We start from the raw sequence: 12,641 nt of genomic DNA, 5'->3' as shown, positions 1-12,641 counted from the left end.
ATTTGATATGAGGAGGGGAGGGAAAAGGAGTCCTGTTCAGGCAAGCAGGATTTCCCACTCCTGAAATGAGAGATAGGGAGCTGCCAAACAGATGGAGAAACAGAAATTTTTAGCCTGACTATAAGAATGTCAATATGGAGGACTCCAAAGAAAGAGTAGGGAAGAAAGGAGGGAATAGCAGCTATGAGGGAAGTATAGACAGCAAGGAAATAGCCAAAATTTAAATATGAGGAAAGTTATATCTACTACTGGGTAGTACGTAGACTATGGTTTGGAAAAAGACTGTCAGAAATACACACAAACATACATGTAGGTTTTCATGCTATAATAACACTTTTATCATATTTTTAACTCCCAAATGCATTTTCTCCTCTCTATCGCCATCAACCATCCACTTATACATGTCAAGATAGTTCCATTATCTTACAAATGCTTTATTAGGAAGCTATACTTCTGTGGTTGGAAAACTACATGCAGATATAGCAAGGTGTCTTTGTGAGGAGGAAGCTATATGAGGGGAAAGGAAAGCTACCTATTCCCACTTTGAAGTCTCCACCTTAGAAATGTGGGCATCTCAAAATGTTTGTGGCAGCTCTTTTTGTTGTAGCTAGAAACTGGAAGTTGAATGGATGCCCATCAATTGGAGAATGGTTGGGTAAATTGTGGTATATGAAGGTTATGGAATATTATTGCTCTGTAAGAAATGACCAGCAGGAGGAATACAGAGAGGCTTGGAGAGACTTATATCAACTGATGCTGAATGAAATGAACAGAACCAGAAGATCGCTGTACACTTCAATGTTGTATGAAGATGTATTCTGATGGAAGTGGAGATCTTCAACATAAAGAAGATCCAACTCATTTCAGTTGATCAATGATGGACAGAAACAACTACACCCAGAGAAGGAACACTGGGAAGTGAATGTAAATTGTTAGCACTACTGTCTATATACCCAGATTACTTATACCTTCGGAATCTAATAATTAATGTGCAACAAGAAAATGGTATTTACACACATATATTGTATCTAGGTTTTATTGTAACACATGTAAAATGTATGGGATTGCCTGTCAATGGGGAGAGGGAATGGAGGGAGGGGAGGATAATTTGGAAAAATGAATACAAGGGATAATATTTAAAAAAAATTACTCATGCATATATACTGTGAAAAAAATTCTAAATAAAAAAAGAAACTATATAAGATAATAAAGGCAAAATGTTTATTAAGAAAAAAAAAAGAAATGTGGGCATCAGTGGTATTTTTAACCAGCACAATCTTCCTCTCTATAAATGTGACCTAACCCCAAGAAAATTCCCTGAGGAAAACCTGGAAAGAGAATTTTTGTGGGCATTTGTAAAAGGGAACAATGTAGAACTGATGTGACCAACCACACAATATAGTCACACTGACTTTTTTTATTTTAATAGTTTTTACTTACCAGATATATGCATGAGTAATTTTACAGCGTTGACAATTGCCAAACCTTTTGTTCTAATTTTTCCCCTCCTTCCCCACCCTCCAGATGGCAGGTTGACCAATACATGTTACATATGTTAAAGTATAAATTAAATACAATATATGTATATATCACACTAACTTTTTTAAAACTACAAAACTACATTTAAAAACTACAAGAAAAAATATCAAAACTACATATCTTGATATTTTTTGAAGTTTATTATATGCGTGGGGTGTGTATGTATGTGTGTGTGTGTGTATTTTAGTGGAGGGAGGAGAAAAAGAAGGGAGACTTCTTAGACAGCATTAGCCTGGGCCAAGGAGGTAGGGGATGAAGGGATGGAATGTCTTTCAGGCTTAGGAGTTCAGGGATTAGCCTTTCTGGAGAAATGGAATTTCTTGATTTCAGAGAAAGAAAAAAAAATAGCCCACATACATGTAGTTGTGAGTAGCATTCTCTTTGGAAAGGAAAAAAGCCCATGAGTCATTTATTTTAACCTTGCTAGGACCAATGAGAAGGAGATGGTTTGTAGGTAGCCCTAAAATTGAATTTGCTTTCTAAAAGGCGATTGAAACCAAACTACAGTCTATTGTACTAGTGTATGATATTGGAAGAGATGTGTCACTCTCTTTGGGAAAACCAAGGATCTAGCAAAATGGCAAAGGGTTACCCTCTTAGCATGCCTAAGTTCATTTTCTTTCTGAAGAAAGTCTCTAAGTTATTTGAGTACTTTGTGTGTTTGCATACCTGTTGATGAGCTCCTTTGGGTCCTCAGTGCCCTTATGAATTTTCTGTGAAACAAAATAAATGGCTAGCCATTGCTACCTTGCTTGCTTCTATGAGAAATGGAACTTTGGAGAAACATAGACAGGAATCATATGTTCCCCCAAGTAATTCCAGAAAGAGACTAGTCTAGGAGAGAAAATAATTCTTTTGTAGTCAACGTCCAGGATTGAATCTGGTCTGTGAGAGCTTTCGCAGGCTCAGCACCATGGGTTACAAGTATATATGATAATATAAGGTAACCTAGTATAATATAGGGTGCAAAAGAAAGTCCAAATACTCTAGAAAAATTTGATGAGGGAGAAAATGTTGGGGATTGCTCAAGGAAAAAAAAGAGAGAATAGAAGGATACTTAGAGGCAGAGAGGAGTTATTGCCTTCCAAGTAAGGGGTTGGGATAAGGGGAGGCATGACCTGCAGACAACATCAAATTTAAGGAACAGCTAGTGGTCCAATTCTATTGGATTATGAGCATGTGAAGAGGAGAAATGTGAAAAAATTTTGAAGAAGTAGATTGGAGTCATATAGTACAAGGCCTTAAATATAGAGATTATATTTTATATTCATGGGTAATAGGGAGCAACTAAAAGGTTTTGAGCAGGGGAATGAGATCTGTATTTCAGAAAGATCATTTGGACAAAAGTTGGTTGACTAAATCATTCAATTTATTATTTCATTTTTGCCCTCCACTTTAACTAGCTTCTATGACTAGTTAGTTCCAGGTGTCATTTGAGGAGGATGGAAGCACTCCTTGAGTTTCAAGCAAAAAATAGATGAACTTAACTTTTTACAACATTGTCCCTTGCACTGATTTTTATTCCGACTTTTCCCTTCCCTCCCTCCATCCCCTCCCCTAGATGTCAGGCAGTTTTATACATATTAAATATGTTATAGTATAGATGAACTTAACTTTTATTAAATTATTAAAAGATACTGAGAAATGTTAAGAGAAATATGACACATTTTATTCCTGTCGTATATTAAAAAAAAAAGCAACATGAGTGGATAGACCACTATCAATGTATTAATTAGATGGTAGACCCAAAGGCCTTCAGGGATCACAAGTCTACAACATTTGCCTGAATGTTGTATTTTCACAAAATCTTTGACTTTGCCAAAAAAAAAACATAGAAAACTTCAAATGTTCAGGCAGTTCTCTATCTGAGGAAATCCAAAGGAAATGCAAATTATCCTATCGAGATCAACCACACTTGTATTTACTAAATTTGTTCTAGCTTTTTCTGTTTCACAAAATCTTTTCAATCAATCCCAATTCTTCATCTAAAAACATGGAGTCCACGGAAATCCACAAAAGTATTATTGCCTTACTCCCTTTGGAAAAAATGAAGTAGAGTGGCTATGTGCATTACCCCTCAAATGAATCATTGTGATGGCGAGTAGTGGCTATGTGCCCAGAATTGGAACCATTCCCCTCAGTTTCCTGAACTGACAACCTTTTAATGTGTAAAGGTATGGAGTTTTTCCTGACACAACTTCTTTCAACCCCAACTTCCCTGCATTTTTCTCCCTCTGTGCAATTTGACTGGTCCCAGCTTTCTTAGTTTAAGGGCATAAAAGTCCTAGTCATATATGGTATGGGTCTCTCAGACTTGATAGATGCCTGAGACCTCTCAAGTTTCTATCCACTGGTGACCTACCGAGCAGATATCTTTCCAGATGGAGATGAGGAGTGCCATTTCCATGGAAGTTAAATGCCACTATTTCCTTGGTATATATATATGTGTGTGTGTGTGTGTGTGTGTGTGTGTGTGTGTGTGTGTGTGTGTGTGCGTATGTGTGCAAATCTTCCTCACCTGAATTACCCATCTTTTCCCACTATTCAACTTCATAACACACTCCCAACTCCTGATGGCTTCTTCGTACTCTGGAAACCAAAAAGTAATGTTAACAACCCAAGCTTTTAGTCCCTTGACCCAATTAAATCTACAGGATTAAAAGGGGAAACAAAAATCCTAGTCTAAATTGCATGATTCCAGGGTTAAAATACTATTCACAACTGATATCCCAAATTATGTTTCCCAGGGTCTTAGTCTAGATGCTTTCCCCTTAAAGTTTCCTGTATACAATATGAACGAAGTATATGTCGCAGTTGAGATTGTAGTTACCTCTGTTACTATAGGAAAGAAGTTATATTTTAAACAATATAGTAAGGAAAGACACATTCATAGGATTGTAGATTTAAGTGGACACCTCAGAAGAGGAAATGGAGATCCAGACAAGTAAAGTAATGTCATAGAGGCCTAAATGTAGTTCTGGAAGAAAACTACCCAGAAATATCAAACATGTGTCCTCCATGCTGCCTGTAACACTTCCAAGAGCCAATGCATCTAAACTAGATTAAAATGCAAAATTGGATTGTATCTAATAAAGTAAATAAAAATACAATTGAACCTAATTAATTTTAGTATGTGGTTTTCTAAATCTCTCTGGAGCCAGCAGGGATCCTTATATCCAGTTGAGTGATCCCATTGTTTTATGCCTTCATCCCATTCTCACTTAACAGATTCAGAAACTGGAGTCAAAAAGATTAAGTAATTTATACAAAATCATACAAAGGGTAAACAGCAGAGCCAATAATTGTTCAGCTCTTTGATCCCTGTATATAATTGTACATTTTCTTTTTCTTTCCAACATGTATTCTAAGGTAATATATTTTGGGAGGAGGGTAAGGAAGCAATGTTGAAATAATATATAGAGAACTTGACCAAATATGAGATCTCACTGGGCTCTAATGCAGAAATAACCAACAAGTTCAACAACTTGGAATAGCCACAAATCCTGAAGAAAATCAAAAGTCATCAACCATAGTCAACCTGTCAACATCATGGACTACATGCAAACATTATGTAGTCCTAGGTTCTTTGCTTATTGGTGCTAAATAAACATAGTGGGCACTTAATACTAGCTGACTGATTGTGAGGATTCAAAGTATTAAATATGGTCCCTGTGCTGTAGGATCTCACAATGTATTTGGAATAGCAAGTAGAACCTTATTTGAAATAACAAATAGAACAATTTCAGCATCCGTCACAATTGCCAGGTTCAAGGTGGGCTTTTGGAGAGTTCTGCAATTCTGTCTCAAAACCCCTTCCAAGATAATCTATGCCAACAAACCATGGATTATTTCTTCAAATCACAAAATGTTTAATTAGGACAGAATAAGAAAGTAAATAACAAGAACAAATTACACAATGGAGTATTATTTCACAAAGATTCCCACCTTGTGTGAGAGAGAACTATCCATGGTCCTAGGATTCCATCCTATATAAACACTTCTCAGGGTTCTGTTTAGGAAATAGCTGTGTTCCCACAGAGGGAGTTTTCCTCAGTCCGTTAATATTTATTAAACACCTACTCTGTGTCAGGAAATATGCTAAGTATCAGCAATAGAAAAATAAAAATGAAAATTCCTACTCTTAAGGAGCTTATATTCTAAATGCGAAAAAATAAACCTATATTCGTGAATAAGCATTGATTTGGAGAGATTCAGAGTTTTCCTTTTTCTCTTCCTCATTTTAAGGCCACAGTCTCTGAAGATTGAGCTAACTTTCTCCTCTATCTAATCCCAGCAAATATTACAAAGAATCTCTAGTCAAGGTGAATTCCATTCAATCAAGCTTGGGTGGAAACAGACTCTTTTGTCTAAATTCCAAGGCTGGATGTGGAATGGATATAGAGATTATTTCTCTGTTCCAGGGTAACATGTCATCTCTCTCAGTCCCTCACTGTAATACTCATTCTCTCATTAACTGTTAAACAATCAAAGTTGATTGCCATCCTTTTGAACACTTTTCCCCCAAAAGAACATAAAAACCATGAGTGCTACTGTGATTATCTTTGGTCTAAGAGACTGCCAAATGACCATCTTTATATTAAAATGCTGACATTATTAAGAAAATGATTAAATTACCCAGAAATTATTTTCTCACACCTTTTTAATTACCACATAATGGGGAGAGATAAAAATGTATGCCTAGAAGCATCCACAGAATATATACAAAATGAGGGGAGGAAACACATTTAATAGCTGAAAGAATCAAGGAAGTTTTCCTAAAGAAGGCAGTGCTTAACTGAGCTTTATAGGAAGGCAAGTATTCCAAGAGATGAAGGCAAGGAAAAAAGCCTGTTCTGGCCAAGGGAGACTGCCTGAGCAAAGGCACAGAGATGGGAGTTGGGAGGTATAATAGCATGTATGCAACATAGTAATGGCTAGATTATAAAGGGAGTGAAGGTGAGTGATGCATAAGAAAATTGGGTAGAAAGGAACCAGATAGTCAAGAACTTTTACTGCCAAACAAAAGATTTTCTAGCTGAGCATAGAATCTCTCTATTAAGACCTTAATAATAGGGAACCACTGGAGCTTTTTTGGGGAGAGAGAGGGAGAAAGGAAAAACAGTTACATTGTTTTTCAGTTAATCAACTACTGGAGTATTTTCTGCAAATGGCACCCATATGTAAAACTGTCCATGACTGGAGCCCTCTTTTTTTTTAGTTCTTTTGTTGAAACTTATAACTATCCAACAGAGGCAGCTAGGAGGCACAGTGTTAAAGCACCAAGTCTGAAGTTAAGAAGACCTGAGTTAAAATGTGACCTCAGAAACTTACTAGATGTGTGACTCTGGGCAAGTCAACTAATCCTGTTTGGCTCAGTTTTCTCATTTGTAAAATGAGCTGGAAAAGCAAATGGCCAATCAATTCAGTATCTTTGCCAAAAAACATCCAAATGGAGCCATAAGGAGTCCAACATGACTGAAAAACAAAACATCAACATGGTAGATCCAAATCAGAAAAGTTTTCCTACTGTTTAGAAAGTGAGCAGACTACTATTGTATTTCTACACAGGTTACTTATACCTTCGGAAACAAATTCTTACCAGGCAACAAGAAATTTGGTTTTACACACATATATTGTGTTAAGGATATACTGTAACACATTTAGTATGTTTGGGATTGCCTGGCATCTAGGGGAGGGAGTAGAGGGAGGAAAGGGAAAATTTGGAAAAGTGAATACAAGGGATAATCTTGTAAAAAAAAATTACCAATGCATATGTACTGTCAAAAAAATTATAATTATAAAATTAATAAAAAAAGAAAGTGAGTAGACTGATTTCCTCCTTGAATTTTTTAAAAAATATTTGAACCTTGAATGAGTTCTATTTTTATTTTTGCTACAATGTTGGTTTAGTATTTAAGTATTGACTGCATCAGCATATATATATAATACATTCTATTTTCTAAGATATCAATCTTAGCCATAATCTTTTATTCTCTGGCAAAAGTTTTGCTTCACAAAGGCCAGGTCACAGGGCATTTGTAGAATAACAGAATGACAGAATGATAGTACCTCAATGTTGGAAGGAAACTCCTTGGCAAGTGGTGATCCAGCCTTTGCTTGAAAAATTCCTGGGAAGAAGTCAAGGGAAACAAAATGTTAGACCAGGGAGTGAACTTTTGCCAGGACCCTGTAGATCGCAAAAGGCTCAGAGCAAAGGGGTTTCCTTCTCTATTTCATATTCTTCTCTATAAATGGAGTGATGGATAGAATACTAGACCAGAACTCAGGTAAACCTGAGTTCAAATTCATCCTCAGACACTTATAAGCTATGTTATATTGAGCAAGTCACTCAAACTTTCTCTACCTGAATTTTCTCATATAAAATGGAGATAATAATAGCACTTGTCTTCCAGGACCGTTGTGGGAATAAAATGAGACAAAACTAGTAAAATGATTTGTAATTCTTAAAGAGCAACATAAGTCCTAAAAAAATATTATTATTGTTGCAGATATGCTTTTCCTTCAGTTGATGCCTCAAGCAGCTCTCAACAGGTAGCACTTGTTGTTGCCTCTCATTGGAATTTCCCATTACTGTTTTTTCTGTTGTACTTCTTGGCTGCAAATTAGGTCTCCTACATTTCTTCTGAATTGCCAGAACTAAGGATTGTTTTCCTTCCCAAGGGATCATCTTTCTGTCTCCAGGATCTTGGGCCACCTCTGATATAACTCAAACCCCAGCTCTAGATATCGTCTACCTACTCTACCCTCCAGATTTAATAGTTATTTAATAACTACTTAATAATTATTAATATGATATAATTATTACAATACAATGTATAATACAACTTTATTTAATAACTTAAATACTTTTAAAAACCATAGTCGTTACAATATCTTAGTTGTGAATTTTATTTTATAGGTAAGAAGGCTAATTAAACAGGTTAACCAAATTGTTTTGCTAAAGGAGGATCCAATGACAGCATTTATTCCTTCAGAATTTCAGGATTTGATCGACACAGCAACAACACCTGGCAGCAAACACAACAACATTCTATCCTTTTTAATCTCTGCTGATAAGAGGAAATTGAGTTTCATCTTCTGTTCTCCAGGACCACTGTATTTTGCTCTTTGCATTTAATCTAAATTCAGATGCTTTTTAGCATTGTTTTCATTTCCATAATTATAGTCATTGTGTCTATTGTTTTCTTGGTTCTGATTTCTTCACTGCATCAGTTCAAACAAATCTCCCTCTGTTTCTCTGAATTCCTCTTATTAATGTTATTAGTGTTGCAAAGATCATCCATTCTCTTTGGCAGAGAAAATAGAAGTAGAGAAGTATTGAGAAGCTTTGCTTTTATTACTATCAGTCAGTGGGTCTGTCTTTTTTATAATACTTCTCTTTTTCCCCAAGAGAGCTTTAAAAAAACAAACTGCAAATGCTTTTTGTCATTGGCTTTCCTTTTTGGCCTCTTTTTAAATAAGATCTAACCCTCCTCATACTTCTTGTACAGTACCATACCATACCTCTATTACTGCCTCTTCTTTCAAATTTTATACCAATCTTTTGAAAAATATAAATTGATATACTGGTCTCTTCAGACAATTACCATTTTCCCCCTTCATTGTTTCTCTTTATCTTCAGAATTTCCTTCCTATGAATTTCTCATTTCTCTCCAGTTGGCTTCCCCCATAGAACTATAGCTCGTGGAATCCTACCTAACTTTCCTCTGAACTAGACCTGGTATGTTGTGGTTGTTTGTTTTTCATCTTCAGAGACAATCAATGGCATTACAGGTTTATACCTTGACTTGGTCATAAATTGGATTTAAGCAAGGCTGAGTTGCACAAAGTCATCAGCCTCCTGCTCTCTTACAGAGTCATAAAAGTCCAGTGGCAGGACAGAAATCAGAATGACTGGTAATGGCCCAGCATGGCCCAAGATTTTGGTATTTAATATCTGATCAAGATCCACAGCTCTTGTATCAGTAGCCTTTGGGTCATTGGAATAAATTGTTTTCATCCACCCCATTCCATTGGGGCAAATCTTCAGAGATATCTCCCTACAGCACCAACAGATTTAAGGTCTTTTGATTACCCTCAATATGGTTCAGCTCATCTGCTGAGATGATTTTACCAGGGTATGTCTACTGCACATGCTACAGCCTCTTCAAACAATAGGTGAGAGATTTGGGAGATATCAAAGGTAGATGAGTAGCTCTGAAAAGAACTCAGCAAGCCCTTACACCAGAGGTGCTATCCTTCCTGATCAACCCAAAGACCCTGAAACTGTATGTATCTGGCAAAGGTAGTATTAAACCTATTTCCTTTGAACTGGACTTCTTTTGATCACACTTATATCACTCTATATCCTCCTGTTTGGCTCATGTACCTTTTAAAATAGCAGTAATTCATTTCTCCAAGTACCTCTTGTTCAAGAGCAAGGAACTGCCCTCCTGACAAAGTCAACATGTTCAAGAAAATGGCTTCAGGGCTTAGGCTGAGGAAGTGAAATCTGCCTGTAAAGGGTACAAACCTTTGATTTGAAAAATAAATGATTATTAGCATCCCAAATTAAATTATCTCTCTGCTCCAGGTTTGTAAATCCTAGACATTTTGTACAGTTTGACTACTGGGAGGAAGGGAAAGGATTTAATTGAGCCAGAGTATTTCTCCTGAGTACTGATTCGCACACATTTCTGTGTGGGAACCCAGTTCCCACCATCAGAAAAAAGTATAGAGATTCTAGGTTTTAGATATGGGAATTATATAGTCAATCTTGTTATGAAGATGTTTTGCCATTCTATATTTTGTGATCACTTTTATAACAGTGATATGATGGGTTAAAAAATACCAAAAACATTTGTGGCAGCTCTTTTTGTAATGGCAAGGAACTGGAAACTGAGTGGATGCCCATCAGTTGGGGAAATGACTGAATATGTTATGGTATATAAAGGTAATGGAATATTATTGTTCTATAAGAAATATGAGCAGGCTGATTTCAAAAAAGCCTGGAAAGACTTAATGAAGTGATGCTGAGTAAAGTAAGCAAAACTAGAAGAGCATTGTACACAATAACAAGACTATATGATGATCGGTTGGGGTAGACTTGACTCTTCTCACCTATGCAGTGAATCAAGGCAATTGCAATGGACTTCAGTTGAAAGATGTCAATCACATTAAAAAGAGAACTGTGAGCACTGAGTGTGGATGAAATCATAGTATTTTCACCTTTTTTTTGTTTTCTTTCTTTTTTTTCTCTTATTGATTTTTCTTGTATAACATGACAAATATGGAAATGTGTTTAAAGGAATTACACATATTTAACCTATATCAGATTGCTTGCTATCTTGGGAAAGGGGGAGGTAAGGGAGGGAGGTAGAAAAATTTGGAATACAAAATTTTACAGGGATATATGTTAAAAACTATCTTTATATGTATTTGGGAAAATAAAATACTATTAAGTTTTTTTAAAGCATATTAAAAAGATTTTAGGTACTTGGTCTATTAATCTTTTCCCATAAACGTCATCTTATCTCTCAGGTATACAAGTGATCATGTCTGGAATTCATTGGGCCCTTGCCTCTAGCTCATAGCATCCTTAGTGTCTTTCAAATCACAACATAGTTTGTACTTCTTAGGAAAGTTTCTTCCATCCCTTCATGACATTATTTCTTATTGCTTTGTGTGTATTTGTTATCTCTGTACTTTGGTACAAGTTATTTCCCCCCTGTAGAAAGTAAACTCCTTGAGGGCAGGCAATGTTTTGTCATATCCCCAAAACACAACACACATAATTTCTTGCATATTATAGGCATTGAATATTTCTTGAGGGTGACACTCTCTCTGAAGCCAAAATACCCGTTGTGATTATGAAACCTTTCCAAAAAACTTACTAGTCTCAGAAAGCCTTTCAACCTATACAGTTGTCATTTTTCTCCAATGATAGTCTCAGTATTTATAGTCTCCCTTTGCCTGTCATAGAATAGTGGAAGCTCCAAGATAGAGTAAATCCAAATTTTGCTTCAGAATGACTATAAGAAAATATTCAGATGCATATTGATGGAAATTCTCACCATGTCTGCACACAAACACACACAGATAATGAATTCAATAAATGAGAAGCAGTGTGTCATGGCAGATAGATCACTGAGCTTGGAGTTAGGAGAGCTGGTTTAAATCCCATCTCATAGATTTACTTGTTCCATGACTGTAGGGAAATTAATTTTTCAGAATCTCAGTTTCCTCAATAGTAAAATGGGGATATTTGCATTACCTATTTCAAAAGATTGTGGTGAAAAAAGCAATTTGTGAGCCTTAAAATGTGACACAAATGGGAATTGCTATTGTAGTGCATGTCAACTTTGGAGCTACACTACCCATTCTCACTTAGACTAATAGGTTGGGTCTCCAGAGAAATTCTACTGCTTTTCTCAGAGAATTTTTTTAATTTAATTTTTGTTACATTTTTGAGTTCTGAATTGTCTCCTTAACTTCCTCCCCACCTTGCACTAGAGAAGGCTATGATTTGACACAGATGTGTGTGTGTGTGTGTGTGTGTGTGTGTGTGTGTGTGTGTGTGAGATGTAAACTTTGAGCTTACTTTCTACATTTTTAGATAGATCTGGCATTTGGATTTTATCTGGCTCCTCCTTGTTTCCTCCCTCTGAGCTATCCTGAGAAACCCCCAAAGTTCTATTTCCCCTATTAAAAATGTTCCCATGAGGAAGATCTTTGCTAAATCCTCTTCAGGACTAAGACTAAGGTACTCTCTTCTCCATGATGTCTTCCTTTTAACAGCATCTTTCTCATTATTATAGCTAACTCTGGTTAGTCTGCTAAACTTCTCTATGGATTTAACCTACTAGTGAATGGCCTACTCAGACCTCATGACAAATTTTTTAACTCCTTGGATTCTTCCAAACTCCTTTCCTTGGTAACTGTTGCTCTACCAAATCTTTATCAAATATTTATCACTCCTATTTTACCTCTTTATTTTATCTATAATCTCTTTTAAATAAATGTTCCTTTTGGCAAAGAGATTGGCTATTGTGAATTTGTCATGTTTGTTTTGAACTAGAAATTGTTACCCTAACCTCATATAT

This window comes from Sminthopsis crassicaudata, chromosome 6, assembly GCF_048593235.1.
Source record: "Sminthopsis crassicaudata isolate SCR6 chromosome 6, ASM4859323v1, whole genome shotgun sequence".
Classification (NCBI taxonomy): Eukaryota; Metazoa; Chordata; class Mammalia; order Dasyuromorphia; family Dasyuridae; genus Sminthopsis; species Sminthopsis crassicaudata.
This window is presented reverse-complemented; position numbering follows the sequence as displayed.